Source organism: Octopus bimaculoides, chromosome 6 (genome assembly GCF_001194135.2).
Source record: "Octopus bimaculoides isolate UCB-OBI-ISO-001 chromosome 6, ASM119413v2, whole genome shotgun sequence".
Lineage (NCBI taxonomy): Eukaryota > Metazoa > Mollusca > Cephalopoda > Octopoda > Octopodidae > Octopus > Octopus bimaculoides.
In genome coordinates, this window is record NC_068986.1 from 78,025,605 (window position 1) to 78,040,542 (window position 14,938).

At 35.5% G+C, this 14,938-nt stretch overlaps 1 protein-coding gene across 2 annotated transcripts in view; it reads right to left on the reverse strand.

Moving 5' to 3' along the window:
* LOC106884336 (voltage-dependent T-type calcium channel subunit alpha-1I) overlaps nucleotides 1–14,938 on the reverse strand; it is an 894,587-nt gene that overhangs the window by 577,786 nt on the left and 301,863 nt on the right. The gene's annotated exons all lie outside the window — the stretch shown is intronic.

The window sequence follows — 14,938 nt, forward strand, 5'->3', positions numbered from 1 at the left end:
TATATATATATATATATATATATATGTATATGTATGTATGTATGTATTTGCGCATATGTGTGTCTGTGTGTATACTTATGTATGTATAGATTCAAAATAATATACTTACACATGAGTAATAAGTATGTATTTTGTTTCTCTCATCATAATTATGTGTAATCAGGAATGAATAAGTGTGTATATATGTGAGAGAGTGTGTGTATTTGCTGTACAGCTTTCGCAGATATATAACAATTAGTGTATGCATACTTAAGACTTATAGTAAATATGGTTTTGACACACAAAGAGCAACATGTATCAGTGTGTACATTTAGATATAACAAGAATATCTGAATATTATTTTAATATCACAATAACTATATTCTTGTTGTACTATATAAAATAACTAACATAAATAATCACATATACACATACACATGCACACACACACACATTGTTTGATATCACACATGTATTTATGAAGATTTATAAGAAAAGTGTATATGTGTGTGTATATATATATATATATATATATATGTATGTGTGTGTGTGTGTGTGCGTGAGTGAGTGTGTGTGTGTGCATGTGCATATATATATATATATATTTATTTATATATATATGTATGCATTTATAGACATATATTATTGGTACATGCATTTATGTAGATTGATAATAAAAGTACACACATATACATATATGTGCACATATACATACATAAATGCACAGACAGACACACATACACATGCATTGTTGGATACAATGTATATTTTTATTTAAATTTATAACAATAGTATTTCTATAACCTCATAAAACATATTGAAAATGAATAAGGAAAAACACAAATAGTTACTTAAAAATGAAGCTATATATGTCCATATAATCGCATACAATGGTAATATGTAATTCTAATGCAAAATAAAATAGGCTATACAAAGAACAATGTTAGTAAAAACACATTAAGGTTATACACACACACACATATTTATGTATATATATATAAAAAGTTATGCTTCTTAGATATCTAAATCTCTCTATATGTACAAAAATAAATATATCACTGATCTCCCTATCTTTATAAATGCTGTGTATTTATATAATAAAAAAACATAAGCATAGTAATAATAATAATAATAATCTTTTCTGTTATAGGCACAAGGCCTGAAATTTGGAGGAAGGAGGATAGTCGAGTACATTGAGCCCAGTGTTGAACTAGTACTTAATTTATCAATCACAAATGGCAAAGTTGACTTTGGCAGAATTTGTACTCAGAATGTGAAGATGGTTGAAATACTGCTAAGCATCTTACCTGGCATGTAAATGCTTTTGTCAACTTGCCGCTTTGATGATGATGATGATGATGATGAGGAGGATGATGAGGATGATTATGGTAATAATAATAATGCCCTGATGCAGTACTAAGCAGTGGCTCCCATGGCGTCTGATCTTAACTGATTGGAAGTGTTATTATGTACATTGTTTTGTCTTGGTATAAAAAGATGTGCTACAGAAAATATTCTGCTCAATACCACAGATTTGCTTGTCAATTTTTTACCCTAACCAGTTGAGCATGTCCCTTATTGGCTGATGATATGTGCATCTCTGATCACGAGCAGTAGTAGTGGGGATGCATCATAGCCATGTGTTGAGAGGAATTGTTTCGAGTTTGGATAATTCACCTCTGGAAACATGAGTGTTTTGTTCATCATCCTTAAACAACCCTCATTTTGAGTGGTATGGGCTACTCGACCTGGGCCCCACCTACAAGGTCATGTGCCGTTTATCATGATATGAGATCACCATGTTGTGTACATATGGTTGTGATGCATGTGCCTGGTGTACCCTTATTAGATGGGTCGTCATGATGAGTATAATGGGCTTCATATATTTTACCCCAGTGTCACTTTGATGGCATGCACAGTTTGTGACAGACCATGCATTTCTTTTGCTGGGTTCAGATTTCATTTGCAGACCCCTGTAAAACGAACCTCCAACAGCTACTCTGCCTATATATCTGTGCACACCTTTCAATACCGTGTATGCCATAAGGTCTGCAAATCTAACGGAGGCCTCAAAAGACATTTTAAGATCCACACAGATCAGAACTTAACTGCAGCTCTTGGTGGCGCAAATCAGAAATGCAATCTATGTGGGTGCCTTTTCAATACATTGGTTTAAAAAAACCACATCAGATGCCATGATAGATCTAAAGCGTAAGTACAAGAGGTGGTCAGACTCTGCATAAGGAGTAAACAAGCACCATATATATATATATATATATATATAGTTGGAATTTACAAAAAACAAACAAAACAAAAGGCGAAGACGGGTGTGAAACCAACAAACAAATGTATTAGTTTAATGCTTGGGAAGTGAGAAAGTCTTTTATGTTTCGAGCCTACACTCTTCAACAGAAAGGAACACAAATAAACAGAGAGAAAAAATAAAAACGATTTAGTGGGTAGCGACCAATCATGCCGAATGTTGGACAGAGGTGGTCAGACAGGAGAGCTAGGAGGAAGGGGCGATAATAAAGTAGTGGTGATCCCAAAACGAAGGTGTGTGTGCATGTGTATGTGAGAGCATGTATGTGAGTGTGGATAGGGGCTGGTGACCTTGACGTGTGCATGTGTGCATGTCTAGGTGTGTGGATGATGGTGTGGGTGCTGGGAAGTGGTCAGTGCTAGTGTGCATGGGGTGGTGTGATGTGGAGTGGTGTGGTGTGGTGGTCTGATGTGATGGGTGTGGTGATGGGTAGAGTGGGTGTGTATGGGGTGGTGGTGTTGGGGTGTGGGGAGACAAGTATATAGGTATATATATGTATTTATATATATATATATGTCTGTATGTAGGTATATATATATGTGTATGTATACATATACATACACACACACACACACACACACACATATGTATGTATATATATAAACATATATTAAGACTGAATATGTTTATCATTGTTTTGATTTTCATTATTCTGTGTGATGGCCTGGTGATTTATCATTATCCTTTTAATGTTCACATTTCCATGCTTGCATGAATCAGACAGAGTTTATTGAGGCAGATTTCTATGGCTCAATGCCTTTACTGTCACCAACCCTCACCTGATTCCAAGCAAGGTAATATTTCCTCATAGGCAAACATGTTTTTGCAGAATATTGGAAGTAAATGATGCTGGTTGTATGATAATGATGCTTATTTACATGATATGTCAAGACAAGGAGACAAAAACATACACACACTCACATCCACATATACATATATACACACAATATGTAGATATATACAAATACATATATGTATATTTTTAATAAGTATATATATATATATATATATATATATATATTTACATATATCAATATCGTTGTGGCACTCAGTCAGTAATGACGATGAGGATTCTAGTTGATCCGATCAACGGAACAGCCTGCTCGTGAAATTAATGTGTAAGTGACTGAGTACACCACAAACATGTGTACCCTTAATGTAGTTCTCAGGGAGATTCAACGTGACACAGTGTGTGACAAGGCTGGCTCTTTGAAATACAGGTACAACAGAAACAGGAAGTAAGAGTGAGAGAAAGTTGTGGTGAAAGAGTACAGCAGAGCTGCCCCCCCCCTACCGAAGTCACGTGGAGCTTTAGGTGTTTTTGCTCAATAAATTCTCACAACGCCCGGTCTGGAATCAAAACCGCAATCCCACAACCGGGCGTCCACTGCCCTAATCATTGGACAATTGCACCTTCACATACATCAATATATATATATATATCATCATCATCATCATCATCATCATCGTTTAACGTCCGCTTTCCATGCTAGCATGGGTTGGACGACTTGACTGAGGACTGGTGAAACCGGATGGCAACACCAGGCTCCAATCTAAATTTGGCAGAGTTTCTACATCTGGATGCCCTTCCTAATGCCAACCACTCAGAGAGTGTAGTAGGTGCTTTTACGTGCCACCTGCACGAAGGCCAGTCACGCGGTACTGGCAATGGCCATGCTCAAAATGGTGCATCGTATGTGCCACCCGCACAAGAACCAGTCCAGGGGCACTGGCAACGATCTTACTTGGCTTGCTGGGTCTTCTCACGCACAGCACATTTCCAAAGGTCTCGGTCAGTAGTCATCGCCTCGGTGAGGCCCAATGTATGAAGGTCTTGCCTCACCACTTCAGCCCAGGTCTTCCTGGGCCTACCTCTTCCACGGGTTCCCTCAACTGTTAGGGTGTGGCACTTTTTCACGCAGCTATCCTCATCCATTCTCACCACATGTCCATACCAGCGCAATTGATGTATATCAATATATGCATATATATATATGTGTGTGTGTATATGTATGTGTGTATGTGTATATGATGATTGCCACTTCTTTACAGAAGAAGGCAATCTCTTCAATTAATAAATACTGTCATGAGATCTTATAAGAGTACAAGTCTTGAAAAACAAACTCTACTGCAGATCTTATAAATATTTTTAAGCAGAAATATATACACACACATACATGCACAATAAGCTTGTTTCAATTTCCATCTATCAGACTCATTCACAAAGCTTTGGTGAGATCGAGCTGTTAGTAGAAGACAAGGTGACATGCTCTGGGGCTGAACCAAAGGCTGGAAAGCAAGCTATATATCCTCCTTTAATACTAAGCTTTATACCAATAGGATTTCTCGCAGGAAAAGATGGGGAAATCTTTTAACTGGATTTCAATAAGATTTGAAGTTAGATTTTATTTCCTTAACATGATTTTGTAAGATGGCCATGACATTTTTCAGAGCCTCTGGGACTAGTAAGATGAAGGACAGTGTCTATGACCTTTTCAAGGCCCTCTAAGACAGGTGGAAAGAAATTTAATGCTGGAAATATATCATAAAAAACTAGTCTCTGTGGTTCCATAAAGTAAATAGCAGTCATATACTGGGGGTTATTATAATTGATTGATTTTTTCTCTAAAATTTCTGAACTTGTGCTTAAATTAGAAATTTAGAAATTAAAATACAGAACTAATTATCATAATTTCTCATATGAAGAAGTATTTAAATTACATTTGAGAAAATGAATGAGAAAGAATTAGTAATGGTTTTACAGATGAAATAAATGAAAATGTCTTTTAAACAATTTTTCTTTCTGTATTATTCTTAAGCAACAAAACTAAATTTCAAACAAAGGCCTATTTGATAAAACCCTTACTTTCTCTTTTGACTGCTCAAAGTTCATGGTGAGAGAAGCAAGTATCTTTGTAAAGCTATCAAATACCCACCACCCAAAAAAGATTAAAATAAAATTATAAATTCTTATTTTCTTAAGATTAACATTTATGCATATAATTAGTTGAAAAGCACTGCCTCAAGAAAAGCTGCTGTGAAAGTGGATGTGGTTTTCCCCATGAACTTTAAAATGTTCTAGAAATCAAGCAGGAATACTGAGAAAGAGTATTACTAATTGTTAATCTAGTACCATCCTCCAGGAATTTAACTGGCAACAAAATTTAGTTGCACCAAAGCTCAGTTCAGTGCTGTGAAGCATTCAATCTGTATCAAATAATCCTGTATGATTGAAGTTTACTCTAGTAAGGGCCCTTGCATTTCTTTTATGTCATACAATTTTTCTGGGTGCCTCCAACAAAATAAACATATAAAGAAACCACAATAGCATCTTGTAAGGTATATTATTATTACCACCAGTATGTTAAATGCTAGAAATAACAAACTATAACCTCTATGCATAAATCATCTAAGTCTAAGGATTTCTGTTGGACAGGCTCAAACACATATTGGTTTCAAATTTTGGCACAAGGCCAGAAATTTGAGGGGATGAGGTAAGTTGATTACATCAACCCCAAGTTCTCAGCTGGTACTTATTTTATCAACCCTGAAAAAAATGACAGGTAAAGTCGGCCTCAGTAGAATTTGAACTCAGAACATAAAGACAGATGAAATGCCACTAAATATTTTGCCTGGCATATTAATAATTTTGCTAGCTCCAACTATCACAAGATGTCAAGACAAAGAGACACAAGCAAGCACATTCCCAACACACACACACACAACACACTTTGATTGGCCTGAGGTTGTACTAGAAGACACTTGCCCAAGGTGCCACTGAACCCAGAACCATATGGCTGGAAGGCAAACACATATACTTAATGTTTACTGTTTCAGTTCACACATTGCCTATGACTCATGAATTTTTGCATCATATTTTAGTCTGTCATTAAAATGTGTTTATAAACATGTTTAGAATAAGATGCTAAAATCAATTTCCTGCTCATCTCACCTACACAATTTCAAAATGTACATAAAAATAAAACACCACTCTATCATTTATCTATCTTCACCAAACTTAATGTTAGGATGTCAAAACCCTAAAATATATCTCAGGGAAATTGCAGTTAGCCTGTTTCAAACTATGCCATATTACCTGCTGCTGCAGCAGCAGTCATCACTACCAAAAGAGGCCGGATAGCAACCAAGATAAAACGATGCCTTGAAAGCTAAAATTGCACCTGAAACAACTAAATATTTCAACACATAATGTGCAACAGAGTCTAAGACTGAAACAGAGAAACACACCATATCTGGTCTGCTGGTTGATAAAATTAGTATCGGCTGAGCATTGGGGTTGATGTAATCAACCTACCTACTTCTAGCATAATGGATGTCCACTTAGTGGTCATCCCTCTTATATGTATGCAATATAATTTTTCTGAATCTTCAGATTTTTTCAATATGCCCGGCCACTGGTTTTAAATTGATATTAATCAAATTAATATTCAATTTTTCACCCTACTTATTTAAATTTATATATATATATCAACATACATAAAAAAAAGTCATTGCCACATCATTTTATGTTCTTTTCCTCTAGTACTACCACAAGTTGAACCAATCTCATATCTCAGTATTTATTAGTCTTGCCATTATTAGCTGTTATCTAAGGTGGCAAGCTGGCAGAATTGTTAGCATACTGGACAAAATGCTTAGTGGTATTTCGCCTGTCACAGCATTGTGAGTTCAAATTACATTGAGGTTGACTTTGCCTTTCATCCTTTCGGGGGTCAATAAATTAAACACAGGGGTCAATGTAATCGATTATCCCCCTCCCCTAAATTTCAGGCCTTGTGTCTATAGTAGAAAAGATTATCACCTGTCATTTGTGTTTCCACTCCCTTGGCTATGGTCTTTTATCTTCAAATCTTTTGTGATATTTCATTGTTTTGTAAATGCAAAAATAGAGTAAAACTGTCTCACTGTACCATAAGGCATAAGTTGTACCACTTCTTATTCAAAGTCTCTACTCACCGTGATGGATAGAGTGCAATGCAGCTTGGGAACTTTACATTTCATTTGTACACACAAGCATGCATAAATACAAAAGAAAAACTACAGTCTTCACTTAGAACCCTGATTGATTTGGTAATTTCATATCATGCTTTTGGTAATTGTTTTAGGTGCTGGTGTTGTCATGAGCAGAAATAAGCATCTTCTTGATCCTTCCACTTCTGAATCAGGAGTGGAAGAATGTTGCTGCTGGAAGGAGAGAGAACTGTATCAGCACTCAGCAGGTATTGATTTCAGCTGAGCAAACTGGGACAATGTGAAATAAAGTACCTTGCTGAAGGACACAATGTGTTACTTTGTCCAAGAATTGAACACACGTCCTAACCACTAGGCTATGTAATGCACCAGTAAACCTCAACCATCTCCCTATGCTACAAGTGAACTAAATTATATGAGTATCTGTATTTAAACTGTGAAATTTAGAAGTACCCTACCTTAAAGTTGTGTCTTTGAAGCATTCCATATTACTGTTAGTCATCACTGAAAATAGGGAAGAGCTTTAGCCCATCCCTCTTAATTATTAAGAAAGATAAGGCGTATAAAAATAAGCTAAACTGATGTATGCTGGGTCTACAGAAACATGCCTAAAAATATGTAGCTAAAAGTATTAGGACCTTCCATAAAATAAAGATTAGTAGATAAAAGGCATTTGAGTATGAATAAAATGAAGTGTATAAGTTCAATCCTTTGAAGAAAATGGAGTTTCTCTGAAGGAGCTTTGAAATAATGTTACTTGACAGGGTATGTAGCTTAGAGATAGGGATTCTCTCCAGACTGAGCTGCTACTTCTCTGTATTGGAAGATTACAGCTCAGGTACCACAGATACATGGTTAGAATGCTGCAGGAAAGGACTGCAAGATAGATTCTTTAAGCCAGGCCAACTAGCAAGAGACCTAGGGGTACATCATGAATGAGATGTTTGGATAATATCCATAATCTCAGATAGTCATGCTTGAGAATCCAGCAGGAAAGTTTAAAGACATTTGTTTCTGATAGGATCTTGTGGAGGCAGTACATAGTAACAGGTACAGAGGAAAAAGGTGGTGAGCTGGCAGAATTATTATCACCCTGGGTGAAATGTTTAGCGGCATTTCATCCATCTTTACATTCTGAGTTCAAATTCTGCTGAGATCAACTTTGCCTTCATCCTTTCAGGGTCAATAAATTAAGTACCAGTGAAACACTGGAGTTGATATAATCGACTTACCCCTCTCCCTGAAATTGCTGGACTTGTGCCAACATTGGAAACCAATATTTAGACAGAAACAAGTAAAAAAGTATATAGGCACAGGAGTGGCTGTGTGGTAAGTAGTTTGCTAACCAACCACATGGTTCCGGGTTCAGTCCCACTGCGTGGCACCTTGGGCAAGTGTCTTCTACTATAGCCTCGGACCGACCAAAGCCTTGTGAGTGGATTTGGTAGATGGAAACTGAAAGAAGCCCGTTGTATATATATATATATATATATATATATGTGTGTGTGTTTGTGTGTCTGTGTTTGTCCCCCTAGCATTGCTTGACAACCGATGCTGGTGTGTTTACATCCCCGTCACTTAGCGGTTCGGCAAAAGAGACTGATAAAATAAGTACTAGGCTTACAAAGAATAAGTCCTGGGGTCGATTTGCTCGACTAAAGGCGGTGCTCCAGCATGGCCACAGTCAAATGACTGAAACAAATAAAAGAGTAAAAGAGTGTTGTCTTGTCATTATCATAGTCATTAATATCCGGTTTTCATTTTTGCATGGGTCAGATGGAATTTATCAAAGATTTTCTGCAGGGAGTTCAGTTCTACCTTCTATAGTATCTTTCAATAACTTACAATAGGAAAAGGAGGGTTGAAGGTCATTGCCCCAAGCGCTGAGTTTTAAAGTTATCTCTGATCGTCAAACCATTCTTGATAAAATCTCAGTTCTGTTAAATTTTATCAGATTTAATTAGACTTGTTATACTTCGTTCTGAAAGGTGACAACATAAATTTGTTTTTGTGAAAATGTTTTCTGTGTATAACACTCTCTGAAAGATCGTAGTTTTAACAGTGGTTGAGTAAGTAGCCTTTGTCAGTTCTAATTAAAACAACAACAATAACAGAACAAACAGATGACAGGCGACATTGAGGTTACTAGAGAGGCTGAAATGTTTGCCATTCTCATCAAGTTACAGCAGCAAATCTTTCTTTCAATCATATCCTGACTAAATTACTTTGGATACTACCGCTTTACTACATTTCACCCATAATTTAAACAACTAGTAACTATCATATTTCTACTCTGTGCATGAGAGCCAATGAATTAAGCCAATGAATCAAGCCAATGAAAATGCCTGTATGTGGTCATTGGACCTGCTAGCAGTAGCAGCCAAATCTCAATCAATTTTTTTCTTATAAAGGATGGACACCATGGATAATATTATTCTTATGTGTGGAAAGAAAAATATAAAAGATTGCATCGTTGTCGTTGGAACCTCTTTGATCATAAATCTCCTTGATTTGTATTGATAAGAGGATAAACAGCAACCATAGAGAATTCTACAATATCTATGCTGTAGCCATATTTGCTAAAACCACAGCTTACAGCTCTTATAAAAGTCAGTGAGAGACGTTTTCTGTTGCCAAACAAGTGTAAGAAAAAATTCAGAGTGCAAAAACATCTCAGCCTTTGTTGCTCTCCATATTCATTTTAGGGTGGTGAGCTGGCAGAATAATTAGCATACCTGGCAAAATGTTGTTAAGCATTTTGTCTGTCTTTATGTTCTGAGTTCAAATTCCACTGAGTTCAACTTTGCCTTTCATCCTTTTGTGCTTGATAAAATAAAGAACTAGTTGAGTACAGTGGGTGGTGTTATGTTATCGACTTATCCTCTCACACTAAATTGCTGGCCTGGTGCCAAAATTTGAAAACAATATTTAACTGCATTTTCTAACATTCAAATCAAGCAGTTTGTAAGAAAAAGCGATTTACTTCCGTTTTAATTTTTCTAGCTCTCCTCTCTACACACAGATTCAAGCATGCATCATTGGGGTTCCCTAATTACAATTTCTGGCTCAGCTGATGAATGCACTAACTTAATTACTCTCTAAGACTCATGAAAATGAATCATTATTTCAAAACAGCAAGCTCTTGAACTGTCCTCCAGTTTCAGAAAATTCTTTAATTACTTCATATTTGATAAACATTTACTCTAAGACAAATATGGGTGGAGGGGTACTGAAAAGTTCCTGGCTTTGGGTTAAAGAAAATGCAGGAGGATCAGTTAATTTATGATTTATCCAATATATTCCCCTCTCAGATTCATACACTAATAACAACTGTCCTTCACTTTTTGTAAGCCCTGTAAAATAACATGGAAGGTTGGACCTTCAACTAGGCCTTTCACAATACCCTTAAAGCCAAGAACTTTTCAGCACTCTTTGTATACAAAATAAATAAAAATGATTTGCAAAATGGTTAAATTTTGAGTCAGCATTAATTTGCAAAATCTAGCCAAAGACAGGAGTAACCATGAGAGAAGCATTTGCCTCTGGCTTTAGGTAATTAAGGTGGGATGGGGACCAAATCTAATTTTAACTCTGGATGACAAAGACACTTGCTACACCACTCTATCTGGTTCAATGTCAAGCTGTATTAGCTCAGTCGTTTCTCTTATGAAAGATATAATATCAATATCTCTGAACGCTCTCACTGTATACTGTGTCTGTCTAAAGTTACTCAGTTTCATTATTTCTCTTTCTGGTATATATTACATAATTATCATTGTTTCAATGGCAATTTTTTTCTATACTTGCATGAATTGGTTGGACAACTATACAGATTATTGCCACCTGTCATGATACTATTCTGATCTGTCTTTAATACTAATTCTCACATCTTTCATATTATTTTTCACTGGTATCTTACACAGTCAGAACACCACATGTTTAGTCCTGCTACAACCTATTCCAATGCAGTTGTTTCCCTAGCAAACCCTGGCTCATGACGTTTATAAGCAGTTGCGCTCTCTGCTAAATATCCCCCAACTTGAATGAAAGTTAGCATGCACAAAGAGAGGATAAATACTTGTCTTATTTCTCAGTAGCCTTTGTCTAATAATGCACTACATTCAAGATATAGAGGATCACATTATCAAATGTGACCAACCACTTTTTGAAGGGAGGGTGTGATTTGAGGGAAATTTAGCTGCTATTTCTTGCAGATTAAGTGGCAAAACAGACGGATGAAGTGGGCATCTGACGGCTTTACTCCACTCAATCACCTTTAGCTGGGTCCCAAAAATTACTGCTATAAGATCATTGATGGGAGATGAAACTTAAACTCAGAATGCAAGCTGTATGGAGTTGAGCAGACACTTAGTCTTGCGCTGTTGAGAACATAACAATTCTCTTAGGTGTCATGATAAAATGTTCACTATACACTCTGTAAAGTGGTTCATGCTGGGTAGGACATCCAGCCATAGAAACCGAGCCAAAACAGAAATACATGAATGGGATGTGGTTTGTAGAGCCATCTAGGAGAACAGTAACCACAAAATGAAATTCACATGAACTGTAACAACCTATCCAACCTACGTCAGCATGTAAAGACATAAAACAATGATGATGATGATGATGATGATGCTGATGATGATGGTGATGGTGATGGTGATGATGATGATGAAGAATCTTGTCATAATTTATCAATTATTTGTACATTAATGAGAGTTTACTAAAACAGTTTGCATCTAGTCCTTTCATTCTTTCCCACTACATAAGAATGTTGCTTGTTGTGAACATCACATCATTTGCAGAGGCTCATATAACCGAGATTTAATTTCTCATAATGTTTGAATTCAAAATTTCAACAACTTGTCTATTTGAAATGCAACATAAAATTATCAGACTGTGTAAAATTAGGTGCCTTCCCTTGAAATAAGAGATTTATAGTGTCATAAAACCAAACTCCACAAAAGGGATTTCATTTCATGCCTGCTAAACATTTGGCAATTTCTCTCATTTTAACAAGATGAGCTGAAAAGAAGCTTAATTTTTCCAATTCTGCATTAACGGCTCATATAAATCACTTCAGATCAAGCCATTATTTATTCTAACTGTACTAAATATTAGTCCCTATATCACAACTAAATTCTAACATAAAATAACTAAATTGATGATCTGGTTTCATAAACATTCACTTTATAGCCTGAATTACAATTGTTTTTCATTTGATTTGTGTTATTGAGAAATAGTAAGCATTTATTCCTATTTCAAATCATCTCTCATATACCCATTTCTACTCACTATCGCTGAAAGGCTGCAACACTATAATCTGTGAATAGTGATCAAATGTTCGATTCCTCTATATTCCTTGAATCATGCTCTGACCCATGCAAGTATAGAAAAGTGGACATTAAAATGAAAAAAATGATTATATATTCTTGCAAAAGGTCTTCAACCATAAAGCAGCTTGAAATGCCTTTGAAGAATTAAGTAATTTCAGGATCCAAAATTCTATGCTACCAGAATAAATAATCTTGTTTCTTGGCAAATATGTGACAATTCTAATGGTTATTATTTCAATTAATAAAATTTATTCAGTGCTGAGATATATTGCTTTAAAGTTGGAGAAAAGCTGTAATTTTTTTGCGCAAACCTGACACACACATATTTACATATATTTATGAGTTAAGGGGAATGAGGGAAAATGATAGTAGAGTGAGAGGATAAGAGATTTTACATGTATTTGCCTGAGTTTAAATACATTAGTATGTAAATGTTTGAATACACTTGTATATGCATATTTTAAGAGACAAAGACAAAGAAAGAAAGAAAAAGCAAAATATACAAAGAAAAGATCAGAGGAGTTCATTTTATACATATATACAAAAATATATTTGCAAATACACTTGTGTCAGTAACTCTGTATATGAATTCACATGCGTGTGTGTATGCACATGCACATATACTTAATTATGAAGCATCTGTGTGTGTATATGTGTGTGTGTATAATGTATCCCTCCAAGATAACTTGTTCATGTGTCTCCCCCACTCACTTTAAACCCTAGTTATAAATGATATAATTAATAGCAAAACTACAACAGTAAACAGATAGAACTGAAATGAATTTCAAACTCCTATAAAGCTTTCTTTGGTTGTAAAAACTGATTTGACTTTCCAAATTCAGTTCAAAAATAATTTTTACATAGGTACCTGGATTTTCTATGAGAGCCTCCATGTATTAACCTTTTTTAACAACAGTATCACAACCTATTTGATTTTCTGTGACTTGTTTTGAAGATTCTATATTATCAAACGCATTGTTGATTATCTGGAAAACTGTTAAAAACTATTAAAGCCAGGTAAATACTATGTAAGAGATTTATGGTATGGTAGCCTTGTATTATGGTAGAACTGAAATAGATGTAATTGATTACATTGAATATTTGTAGCACAGTAACAAAGTTGTAAAAGATTCAAAATTGAAGTCTCTGTTCATAAAGATAATCACTTCTGCTTTACATGCTACGATACATACTTTTAAAAAATCAGCTTTGTAAATATGAACTATGAAACCCAATAGGTTGCATTAAAACTTTGCAGTTTTGATCCTAGCTGAATGAAATATATATATTCTTTTATTTCAGCATTGCATAAAACTGTGTTTTTATATAACAGATAGATTGTGCTTGCAACACTGATTGCTTTCATGATCTTAGGTAAAGTCCATCCCACCATTATCTAGCTGAGACAGCTTAAGACTCTTGATCTGTTTACTGGATGATGTCATTATGAGTGGACTGCTTTGATTATCAGATACATTCAAGGTAACCAAATATATTCCAGTCAGAACTCATTGCTTCCCATCACCTTTGACACTGTTACAATTTCATCAGACCAGTCTACAGGAGTGGTGCTGTAACTCCTTAACTTCTACTTCAAATTACCCAACAATCATATCCAACATTTTGTGTCCACTCTCAACTAACAGCTCATGTTTTCCTCTCTCCCTCCCAACCTGTAAATCACATACTGATACAATCTCCTTTCTACCTGAAGCCGATAAAACTAACATCTCACCATTTCTGCTTGTAGCTAACCTAATGAGCACATATCCAAAATTCTGACCAGCTTTTCTTATGCTTAGAAGTAGCTGTCCCATCACACAAGTATGACATCAACCACACTCCATCTCTTCAACTCCTTCTTATATATATATATAGTAAGACATCTATTCCAGCTGGCTAATGACACACATTTTGTGTCCCATTAGTATTTGCGAGGGGAGGTCATCACTCCCATCTCTAGCTTTATGTGATACACATGGACTCGAGTTTCTGGGTGATTACTCATCCTCAACATATGTTAATCACAAGCTAGCGATGAAAACACATTTCACTTGCAAAATACTATACACACACACACATATATCTTCTCTCTGTTTATTTCCTCGTGTTCTTTTCTGTTGAAGAGCGTAGGCTCAAAACATAAAAGACTTTCTCACATTCCCGAGCGTCAAACTAATACACCTGCTACATATATATATGTGTGTGTTGTGTGTGTATGTGTGTGTATGTGTATCACATAAGGCTAGAGATAATATATATATATGTATATATATATATATATATATATATATATATATATATATAT